Here is a 12,003-nt window from a genome sequence, read left to right as displayed (position 1 = left end):
AAAACTTCAGAAAAATAGCTGAAATTAAATTACTTTATGACAGTAAGAGACAGGATGTCTATATTAGGGATCTCTCTGTGTTGTCTTTAAGGAAAAATAATTACTAGGCTTGAGATGTGGAAGGGTTTCATTGTTTTATGACTTCCAGCATCTGTCTAGATCTTGTCTACGTATTTTCACAGGTAGATGCTAAATACTGCTAGCTTCCAGCAATAGGGCTTTCATGTGGGATAGGGTCAGATGACAAGAAATGATGGGATTCTGCAAGCTATCCTAGCAGTAATATTTGAGATATTAATTTAAGAAGTCCCTGAGAGTGAGATACAAGATTCTGTATTCTGTCTTGACTTGACAACAACTAGAAGATCCATTCACCACATCTACCTTGCTATTAAGTTTGTTAACTAGGGAATAGTATAACTCTCTTAGATATAGCCAGAAATACAGCAAAGCTTAGTTCAGATGTTTTTCTTTTATTTATTTATTTAACATTTATTTACCAGGATAGTCCAACTTAAAACAAAGCTAGTTTTCAGCAGAGGATGGGGGGAAATACTCCAGATGCAAGTCTTTGTAATGTAGGAAGAAACCGGAGCACCCAAAGGAAACCCACACGAAGGCACCCCAGTTGAGAATCAAATTGGAGAACCTCTTGGTGTGAGGTGACAACACAACCACTGCACCAGTGTGCTGTTTTTTCATTGATTTGAGACTGTCCTGCAATGTTGTTTTAAATATTTCCTGTGATTTTGAACTCTGATGTCACTGTAAATATATATTTAGCATTGTCTTGTTTTTTATTATTTATTATTAAATATATTAAACCTTTCATTGTGGCTGATCTGCGTAGAGATATTTAAGTTTTGGGAGTACTTGCATATTTATTTGGTGACACTGTGTAGGCCACTCCTAAAAGCCTTGCTCTTGGTCAAACTACCCTTTGTATTAATAGTAACATTACACAGTAAGATTGGACACCCTTTGTTAAGGGTCTTACAGTAGCTGATAAGGGGTTCTGTTGGCAGCAATAACTATCATATAGACTGGGCAGAAGGGGGCATAGCTAATAAACCTGTGCCAGCCTTTCCCAGGTGTGCATGTGTATGTATATAAATCAAACCTTAAAGAGTGTGAGTCAGCTACTTGGGCAGGGACATGAAGCATTGGTTGGACAGAGAGGGTACTGGAGGTCTGATGTGACCACTGAGCTGAGATCTCAACTCTATAACTGTGCCAGTGGGGAGTCTTACTGGGATCTGGAGAATGAGGGAGAAACCAGCTCTATAGTGACTATGGTCTCTGTGAGCTCAGAAGGGAAACTGCACTTGATGCAGAGAGCCTCATCTGGAAATACTGTGTGTGTACCTGTCATCCCCTCAGTGTACATACCTTACTGTTGCCAGTGATGAGGACTGAGGCTCCTTGATTACTGCTCCAGTGGTGGGAGTATCACAAATACATAGACATCAGATCTTTGGCAGATGCTGGAAGTCATAAAACAATTACATTCTTCCAAATTTCAAGACTAGTAATTCTTTCACCTTAAAGACAACACAGAAAACTTCTCAGCACAGACTCTGTTCCTCTAGCTCATTGAAAACTGAAAGATGCCATCTTTTATTGTGTAGTCATAAAGTAATTTAATTTCAGCTATTTTTTTCTGAAGTTAACCTCCTGTACTCCAGTTTCCACTTTTAAAATATATACACTTAAACAGTTGCAATAGTGCATGTACATTTCTGTTGAGCTTCAGTAGGGCACACTGTGGTTACATTTCAAACAGCACTTTGCAAAAACCTTTTCAACACACACTTTTGTACCAGCAGTTTGATATACACAACATACAGTTCTAATACAGTTGTAACACAAGCATCTTATATAAATCATGTTGATATTCTCAAATGACATATAATTATTTACAATTCCAGATAACTGTGCTGGCAGTATCCCACTTTGTCACAAAGATTACCTTTTCAAAAATTGTCTTTACTGCCAGCACAGCTTTATAATGAGTTCCCCATTTGTCTGGGAAAGTCTTATTGCTGTTATACCTATATTCTGTAATATCTTCTGTCAATAAGGTGAAATTGAAAAGAATTAATTCATGTTTTTCCATATTTAAAAAAAAATGTCATGAATGATAAAACTCTTCCAAACAAAATGAATTCCACAAAGGTTGATAGAATGATTTGCACAGAGTACAAATAGATTAATTTGTTTGATTTTTGCCTGAACATAGTGGTGGATACCACCCATAGTTGTAGGACTGCCATAACCTTGTCCGCGACAATGATTTATGTCCAGCCCATCAGCTGTCCATTTTTTTAAAGATCTCATCTGTGAGTTCAGCAGTAGTCTTCCTAGAAAGAGGAAAGAAGACCAAGAATGATTTCTTTATATCCACTTTACCATCTTCAAAATGGATGTATCTGATCACTTCACACACTTGATCAGTGTGTGAAACATCAGGAGTGCTGTCAAAAAGAATTCCAGAAATCTTCTAAGAGCTGCCATTATTTTTTTATTTGACATAATTTCCCAGAAGATAAATTAATACATTTTCAGTTTTAGGTGATACATATGAATTCAGTCTCCTATCAAAAGGAATAGCATGTTTAATTTTTGCAAAGTGTTCCCTCAAAATTGGATTGTATTTTTAGAGAAATTCCACCAACTCCAAAAACTTTCCTTTGCTGATGACATATCCTGTGTGTGGCAATATAAAGGAAGGCTTTGTTTGGCCAAAACATGTTTACATCCAAAAGACAATGTAAAATGTCTCTTCTTTTTTCCTCTCTCTATCCATTTCCACCTGATGGACTGTATCAAAAGATTTTTGGAGTTTCAGTCCTGTTGCCAAGGTCTTCCATTTTTCTAAGTAGGAAAGATGTGGTTCAAATTTCTCATGTTCAGATGATTTAGAAAATAATTTCCACCAGGTTTTAAAGCTGGATTCATGTCGATGCATCAAAGGTGGTTTCGACGAATGCAAATAAACTGAAACCAGTTCAGCAAAACTGCTTCAGCGAACAGTGAAATCATTTTTTTTACATGGGGACAAGCCCCCTACACACCCATGTGGAGGAACACCTCCACACACCCCAGAATTATATATACCAAAAATGAGGTTTGCACAACATTGGAGAAAAAGGCAATCTCCACTTTCATCAAAGGTGGTTTTGGTGAACTGTTTTTTTTGCATTTAATGAAATCAGCTTTGATGGAGTGATATGTTTCCTTTTCCCACCAGTTATAAATCTCATTATCTGCAAACAATCTGCAGCAAAAAAAAAAAAAAAAAAACAAGCAATATATATATCTTTTGAATAAGCCATCCAAGTTCTCAAAACTTTTTTCTCCATTTGGTAAAGATTTAAAAAAACACACAGTTTTTAAATGTCGACTGCCTCCTTTTGTCTTTTCTCCATTTTCGTGAACAGCAGAGAAAGGCCTGTCTTTATTATGAAGAGTTTCATATCCCTGCTTAGCCAGAACAACTATTAAGTCATCTGCAACCAGTATTGGCCAAGCAGCAATATGAGAATAAATCAAAATATTCCAGTGTTTTCATTAAGCTCTCGGTCTTGCTCTTAACTAGTGTCTCTTCTCCATTATATTTACCCTGTTGATGTTGATTCTTGTTAACATTTCCTCTCACTTCCTCATTGCTAGTGCTTCTAGAAGATAATTCATTCAGCCTTCAGTCATTTGAAACTTGTGTGGTTTCTCATATAGGTGATTTGGATGAGCCAGCTGTTTGCATTTCTTCAGGACTTTCATTAATGATATGCGATGTTTAGGGCACTGCATATTTTATAGCAGATACAGACATTGCTTCAATTGCCTCTTCTTTTGCTTTTTTTTGATTCCAGTAGGTCAATGTCTTTTCATGTTAGCAAGGATAAATCACTTCATAGTTCTTTATGAAATACTGAATTATGAACTAGTTAAAAAGAAAAAAAAATGACATTAAATATAAACAAATACTCCTGTTTTTATTTTTGCCTATGACTGACTAGTAAAATATATACATACACACACACACACACACACACACACACACATATATATATATATATATATATATATATATATATATATATATATATATACAGGTGGCTGCGGTGGTGCAGTGGTTAGCATTGTCACCTCATAGCAGGAGGAAGTTTCCTCCAGGTGCTCTGGTTTCCTCTCATATTCAAAGACATGTAGTGCGTGGATTGGACACTTGAAATTGCCCATAGGTGTGTGTGTGTCAGTGAGTGGTATGGATGAACTATTGCAGTAGGGCTAGCCACCTGGCAGTGTAAACCTTGGCTCGAGATGATTGTTGCTGTTGAAGTGACACCCTGAACCCATGTGTAAAAATGGAAAAAAGGGGTTGAGGATGGATGGATGGATATATATATATATATATATATATATATATATATATATATATATATATATAAATATATATATATATATATATATATATATAGACACACACACACACATATGCAGGTGTAACAATATTGCTTGAAAACCCCAAATCGCAGTCTTTACAGAACCAACACTGACTTTGCAAATGTTGCTGGTCTACTATGCATGCACTGATCAACAATCTTGGTGCATGCAAAAACATAAAAAATAAAAATACTTAAAAACATAATTTTTGCAGGGGGGCATACCCCTACATATCCTGCTAATTATACATACTAATCTTGGGGAAATTATATATTTCCATAACCCAAAAAAGTACAGTTGTGTACACTTACCATAAATGTAAATGTTCGAGTGTATTCACTGTTGCAGTCATTACATTCGGGTAATCTGCTGGCAGGTTGCCCTCAGTCGGCCTGAATTTCAAAGTCTTGGGTCCTGCATCAGTTGCTGTCTCCTCTTCCATGACGTCAGGTCGTCAGGGGTATAAAACATGCAGCCGATGCCATTTTATTCAGTTTTTCTTGCCTCAGATGTCAGGTGTCTCCCAAATGGGGAGCAAAAAAAAAAAAAAATATATATATATATATATATATATATATATATATATATATATATATATATATATATATATATATATATATATATATATATATATATATATATATATATATATATAAACAGCAATATATATGTCAATGCAATTTTAGCAACATAAACTTTACCTTCATCTAAAAGCAAATAAACCACAAAAGCTTTAGAGTATAGTGAATGAAAGAGAAGTTCTAGAAAAAAAGGGGGATGGTGGGTGGGTAACCCGGACTGCAATAGTGAATACACTTGAACATCTACATTTATGGTAAGTGTACACAACTGTACTATGTTCTTCGTGTTTCACTGTTGTAGTCATTACATTTGGGTAGAATCCCAAAGCTATGGATGGGAGGCTGGAACTAAATAGCATTAGGAGCAGCTATAAGGCTCTGCAGAACTGCAGTGGCAAACCTGCCCTGGACTTAGAGAAGAGAGGCAAATGATAATGCTTTGTAAAGGTATGAACAGAGCTCCAAGTAGCAGCTTCTAGAATGTCTTTGGTTGGAACTCCTCTGAGAAAGGCTGCTGAGGTAGATGCAGCCCTGGTGGAATGTGGCCTGATTCCCTTGGGCACTAGTTTACCATGATGCAAGTAGCAGAAACGAATGCAGTGGTTTATCCACTTTGAAATAGTCTGCTTTGATATAGCCTTCCCCTCTGATCCTGCAGCAAATGCCACCAGTAGTCGCTCAGACTTTCTTAGAGATTTGGTCCTGTTTAAGTAGAATCTTAGTTGTCTGTGTACGTTCTGCGGATTTGGGTAAAATGTTGGCAGGTGAATAGTTTGGTTAAGAGCCACACTGGATACCACCTTAGGCATAAAGGAAGGATTGATTCTGAGGGGCACCCTGTCTGGGTAAAATGTAATAAAAGGCTCCACAGCCATAAGGGCCTGTAGTTCTGAAACCCTTCTTGCTGAAGTGATTGCCAGAAGGAAACCTGTTTTCCAAGATAAAAACTTTATATCCGAAGTAGCTGCTAGTTCAAAAGGAGGCAGGGTGAGCTTTTCCAGCACAAAATTAAGGTCCCATGCAGGAGTTGGTGATCTTCTGGGAGGCCCTAGATTTTTGGCCCCTCTAAGATACTGTTTTAGCAGAGGATGAGAAAAGATGGGAGGCTCTGTGTTGTAATGAGCCGAGATGGCAGAGGCATGGATTTTTATTGAAGAAAAAGATAGGCCCTTGTCAAGCATCTCAGTCAAGTATTGTAAAATCTGAGGAATATTTGGCTCTGCTGTATCCGTTCCTTGTGCTTGTTTCCAAGCACAGAATCTCTTCCATTTATCAGCATAAGATTTTCTAGTACTAGGCCTTCTGGCTTTCAAAATGACATCCATCACAGATTTACTGAGAGGTGTTGTTTGAATAATTACATGATCAGCCATGCTGCCAGGTTCAGAGTTTGGAGCCGAGTGTGCAGAATTTGATTGCTCTGCTGAGACAGTAGATGAGGTATTTGAGGCAAGTACCAAGGAGGGAGTTGAGACATATTCCTTAAAACTCGGTACCAGTGCTGGTGAGCGCAGTCTGGGGCAATTAGTATCATTTTTGGTTTTTCCTGTCTGACCTTTAGTAAGACCTTGGGGAGAAGAGGCAGAGGAGGAAAGGCATAGATTGATAGGTTTTTCCAACTGAAGGATAGGGCATCCACTTTCCATGCTTGTCTGTGATAAGTCCTTGTGCAGAATTTGTCCAGTTGATAATTTTGGGGAGAGGCAAATAGATCTATGTCTGGACTCCCCCATTTCTCTGTTATCATGCTGAAGACTTGTAGATCCAGTTTCCACTTATGAGGGTCCATAAGATTTCTGCTTAGGTCGTCTGCCAGAGTATTTTGTTTTCCTGGCAGGAATTGAGCTTGAAGATGTACTTGGTAAGTCAAGGCTGTGTCCCACAATGCCATGGCTAGTCTGCAAAGGGGGTAGGAATGTGTACCCCCCTGCTTGTTTATGTACCACATAACCATGGTGTCGTCCGTCTTTATCAGTAGTTCTCCTGGATGAAGTAAGTCCTTGAAGGCTGTCAGGGCATTCTGAACAGCTTACATCTCTTTTTGGTTGATATGCAGATGCATTTGTTTTGGGTTCCAGTGACTTAAACCTCAGCACAGAAATAAATAGAACATGCTGGAGGGACAGATTCATATCCCAGAGGCTCCCCCTCACTCTGGAACAAAATCCCAATCCATGTCAGACAGAACTCCTCAATGACCCTCTTCAAGAAGAATCTTGACGTTTGGATGGGAGATCATAAATTTACCCCTGGGATCTCTTCTGTGTCACTGCTAGACAGAGGCACGGTAAACTAACCTTAAATGGGCTATCTTCTGTGACCTACTATACAGAGGCACAGTCAACTAATCTAAGAAGGGTGGCGAAAGCCAAACACACTCTGGCTAGGCTTGTAAATGTCCTAGGGCAGATAACCTAGTATCAACCTATGAACCATATGCCTTGAATGCATCTCCCTGCCAGGTGGGCCCCCAAGCATAGTTTGATGCTTCTGTAGTTAGGGTTTGGGTGGCAGGGGGTAGAGTGAAAGACTGTCCCTTGTTCTGGTGACATGTCTCTGCCCACCAAAGAAACTCATGTTGTAGGCAGGGAATGAGAGGAATCATTGTTTCCAGACTGTGACAATGTTGACTCCATAAACTTTTAAGATACTATTGTAGTTTCCTCATATGCAGTCTTGCATATGGAATTAGTAGAATGCAGGATGCCATGAACCCCAAAGCCTGCAGAATTTGTCTTGCAGATAACTGTGTTTTTGTTGCCATCTGTTTGAAGTAAATAGTCAGTTGCCTTTGTTTGTCTGGCATAAAGTAAGCCATCTGGGCTGTTGTATTCAAGCTTGCACACAGGAATGTAACTTTTTGTGAGGGTACCAGTTGTGATTTCTTTTCATTTATTGTGTACCTAGGCATGTTAGAAGCCTTTTTACAAACACCAGATGTTGAAGAAGAATGTCCTTGTTTTCTACTTGAATGAGACAGTCGTCCAAGTAAGGATAAATTTGTATGCTTCTTTGTCTGCAAAATGCAATTACTGGTGCCAGGCACTTTGTAAAGAACCTGGGTGCAGTAGATAAGCCAAAGGGCAGTGCAGAGAATTGGTAATGCATAAAACCTGCCTTGAAGCGGAGGTATCTTCTGCACGATTCCCTTATTGGGATATGCAGGTATGCCTCTTTTAAGTCTAGAGTCACTAACCAAGCGCTCTTGCCCAGCATGGGCAGTAGCTGTTATAAAATCAACATTTTGAATTTTGGGATGTCCAATAATGTGTTAAAAATTGATAAGTCCAGTATTGAACACCAGGCATTGTCTTTTCTGGGTACCAGGAACAGTCTTGAAAAAAAACCTTGTCCTTTTTCCTGTTCTGGTACTGGTTGAATAGTCCCCATATCCATGAGGGATGTAACTTGTTTCTGAGCCTCTGCCCATTGATTTTGTGGCAGATCTGGCCAACCGTTTGGAATTGGCAAAGTATGGAAATGAAATCTGTACCCCTGGGATACTATGTTTAATACCCACTTGTCCTGGGTTATTAACTGCCAATTTTAAGCATGGAGTGCTAATTTTCCCGCCAAGGGGGCTGCCAAAGGATAAGTGCTTGGTGATGGTAGAGGGAAGTCATTGAGACTGCTTACTGCAGGGTTGTACTTTGTTTCCTCCAGATTTGGAGGTGGAGGCACCCCATTGCTTTGCCCTGTAAGAACCCTGTGATTGGTATCTAGACCCTTTTGAGCACCTGGATTTGCCTTGTGAGACTCTGTTGGACACAGCAAAGGACCAAATTTTAGTAGGCCAGTGTCTACTGAATCGGGTGGCTGCACTTGTAAGAAATATTTTACAGTTTGCATAGATTTAGCTTTGTCTTCCATTTTCTTTAAAACCTCTTCTGTCTTATTACCAAACAGAGTATCATGCTGCAAAGGTGCATCCAACAATTTAGCTTTAACATGATCAGGCAGATTTTGCTCCTTGAGCCAGGCATGCCTTCTAACACAGATCCAGTAACTGCGGCCCTGCAAGAGGCCTCCAAGGAATCAAAACCACATTGCAAAGTATGCTTTCCAACTTGTTCTGCTGCATGCAATAATTCCTGTAATTCATTTTCCACACAATCAGAAATCAACATAATTTTCTGTTTCAATAATCCCATAACATGCTGTTGATATTTAAGCATATGAAACTGGCAGTTTAAGGCCCTAATTGCCAAGGTTGCAGAGGTATAAACCTTCTTTCCCCATCTATCCAGCGCCCTGGAATCTCTATCAGAGGGGGTAGGATTCTTGGCTGTAGAGGCCTTTACACCTTTGGGACCCTGTGAGATAGTTTCAGAATCAGCTGCAGGAATTTTGAATAAAAATTTGTGGGAGTCAGGAACCCTGTAATATCTGTCTGGCTTACTAGGAGCCAGAGGTAGGGAATCAGGAGTCATGCTTGATTCGAAAACACATCATCAACAATGTCTAATACAGGAGGTATAGCCAAAGGTCTATGCTGAAGAAGAGGAAGGAAATCCCTAAGCCTCTTTTTTGATTCAAAGAAATCCTGACTCTCCCAATGAAAATGTTCCCTTAAAGTATGTAAGGTTTCTATAAAATAATAATCCTCAGGAGGAGATGCAGATGGGATGGATTCTTCTGCATCTGAATCCTCATAGGGTGGTATAGAAAATTCCTGATCAGAAGAGGAATCAGAAGAAATAGAAACCTGATCTGAAGATTCATTATCAGTGTCTTGTCTAGGCCTCTTAGCAGGGGGGGGGGGGGGTTGGGAACCCTTGATTAAGGTAATTAAGTCCTCAGCCATTTTGATCATCTGTTTTTTAGGCATAGGGGCCTGAGCACGTGGCTCATGCGTCAGGTTTTTAGACTTGATAGTTGTTTTTGTTTTTGTAGCTGGCATAGGTTTTATATAGAAATGTTGAGGCCTGAAAACACCCACAGAAGCCAGTGCCTGCTCAGCGCCTCTGGACCCATCCGAGGGAGATACATCTGTGGGTACAATACTCTGAGAATCTCGCGGCATACTGGACACCGCATGGGTCTCGGTAGAGGCCTGCGACTCAAAAGTAGTGGATATCAGAGGCTACGAAAGCACCTCACTGAGTACCGGCGAACTGGCGACTGGCTTAGGAGAAGCTTCGTCGTCGGTTTTGGACCTCGACGGTCTGTCTGTTCTTTTCTTTACGTTTTTGGTGAACTCCAGTAGTCGGATTGCTATCCAATGACATTTCAGGGTAATTAAATCTGGATCCAAAATATTTTGAAGCAAAGATATACCGACGCTTAATAGTGCATTGGTTAAATCTAGCACAAAACTGACAGCAAGGCACGTTATGATCTGGGCCTAGGCAAGGAATACAGTACAAATGAAAATCCTTATGAGGTATTTGCTTCCCACAAGTAATGCAATTATTAACTTTTACTGACATTGGTAAGGAGCAGGAAAATGTTTCCCTGACAGGGTACTTAGCTATAATTGAAGACTTCAGTTCTGAAACTCGAATGCAAAAATTTCATGAGTCGGACGACCGGCACTTGCGAACTGCTTCTGCTTCAGGCACCGCGTGGCAAGAAAGACTGAATAAAATGGTGTCAGCTGCATGTTTTATTCCCCTGATGACCTGACGTCATGGAAGAGGAGACAGCAACCAACGTAGGACCGAAGACTTTGATATTCGGGCCGACTGACGGCAACCTGCCAGCAGATTACACGAATATAATGACTGCAACAGTGAAACATGAAGAACATCTGTGCGATTTTCCACATTAGTCAATACACCCCCCCCCCACACACACACACACAAACAAGAATACAAAAAAAAAAAGTATCCATTTCAGTCTGTTATGGACAGTATAGCAATATGATTTTTCAAATCTGAAACTACTACTACCCTTCCCAGTCTCTACTTTCCATATGAGGAAAAAGTAATCAAATGGATACCTGCAGAATACAGGCATAAGCAGGCAGGATTGGCTTTCTAAAACACAGTTGTCACAATTTAGAAAGTTATAATAATTTTACTGAAGAGGGCCATTTTTGCCTGAATGTTGTTCAAACTAATATTCAAAGTCTATGTGGGATCGTATAAAGGAAACTGAATAAGGACGTAACCATGCTACTTGAAGTAATTTGCATAAATATACCCTTTCCCTCAGAATAAGATGACAAGCTGTTGCACCTTAACATACTTAAGATCATAGAAACAACTTTAACATACAACATATGCCCTGTCCTTCTCCATGCCTCTTTCCTTCCCACATCATTATGTTTCTTCTCCTTATCAACCTGAATATTTTATTTGAATTCCACATTTACAACATATATGTAGCAGGGGTGCACTGGAAGTGCATAAAAATTAAAAAGCAATGGTGTTGAATCATCCAATAAATAGCCACTTTGCTGCATACACTTCCATCTGACCGTGAAAAAAAATAACTCTCACCCTCTTAGCACAAAACTCTGATACAGCCAAAAAATATTGAGGGGAAAAAGGCTCCAAATCAGAGAGATTTTATTTACTGAAATAGGAGATAGTGAGAATCATGCAGCATCATCCAATAAATAGCCATTTTGCTGTGCACATGTTATCTGACCATGATGAAAAAATAATAACTCATCTTTCTTAGCATCTCTAATCTATACAAAATTAACAATCTAAATCTGAGGCTTCAGTAACCTGCACTGAGAAAAATACATCACACCCTGAGAGCTGCAGTAAAGCTTGCCTGAGATATCTCTACATGCCAGCTTAAATTAGGCAGTCCTCCATTACTCATAAATCTAAGATGACATCTCTGCTTAATTTAGCAGAAGCATATCGACGTCAAGCAGGAATGCAAATCAAACCAGAAGTGAATAAAAACCAGGCAGCAACTGAATGTGCTAAAAAACAAAAGAAAGAATATAAGGTGAAGTACCAGATGAGAAGGCAAGAAATGTGGAAAAAAACATAAATATATTTGCAAGTATAGAAAA

Source organism: Protopterus annectens, chromosome 8.part0, assembly GCF_019279795.1.
Source record: "Protopterus annectens isolate FY-2018-M chromosome 8.part0, PAN1.0, whole genome shotgun sequence".
In the NCBI taxonomy this organism is placed as follows: Eukaryota; Metazoa; Chordata; order Ceratodontiformes; family Protopteridae; genus Protopterus; species Protopterus annectens.
This window is presented reverse-complemented; position numbering follows the sequence as displayed.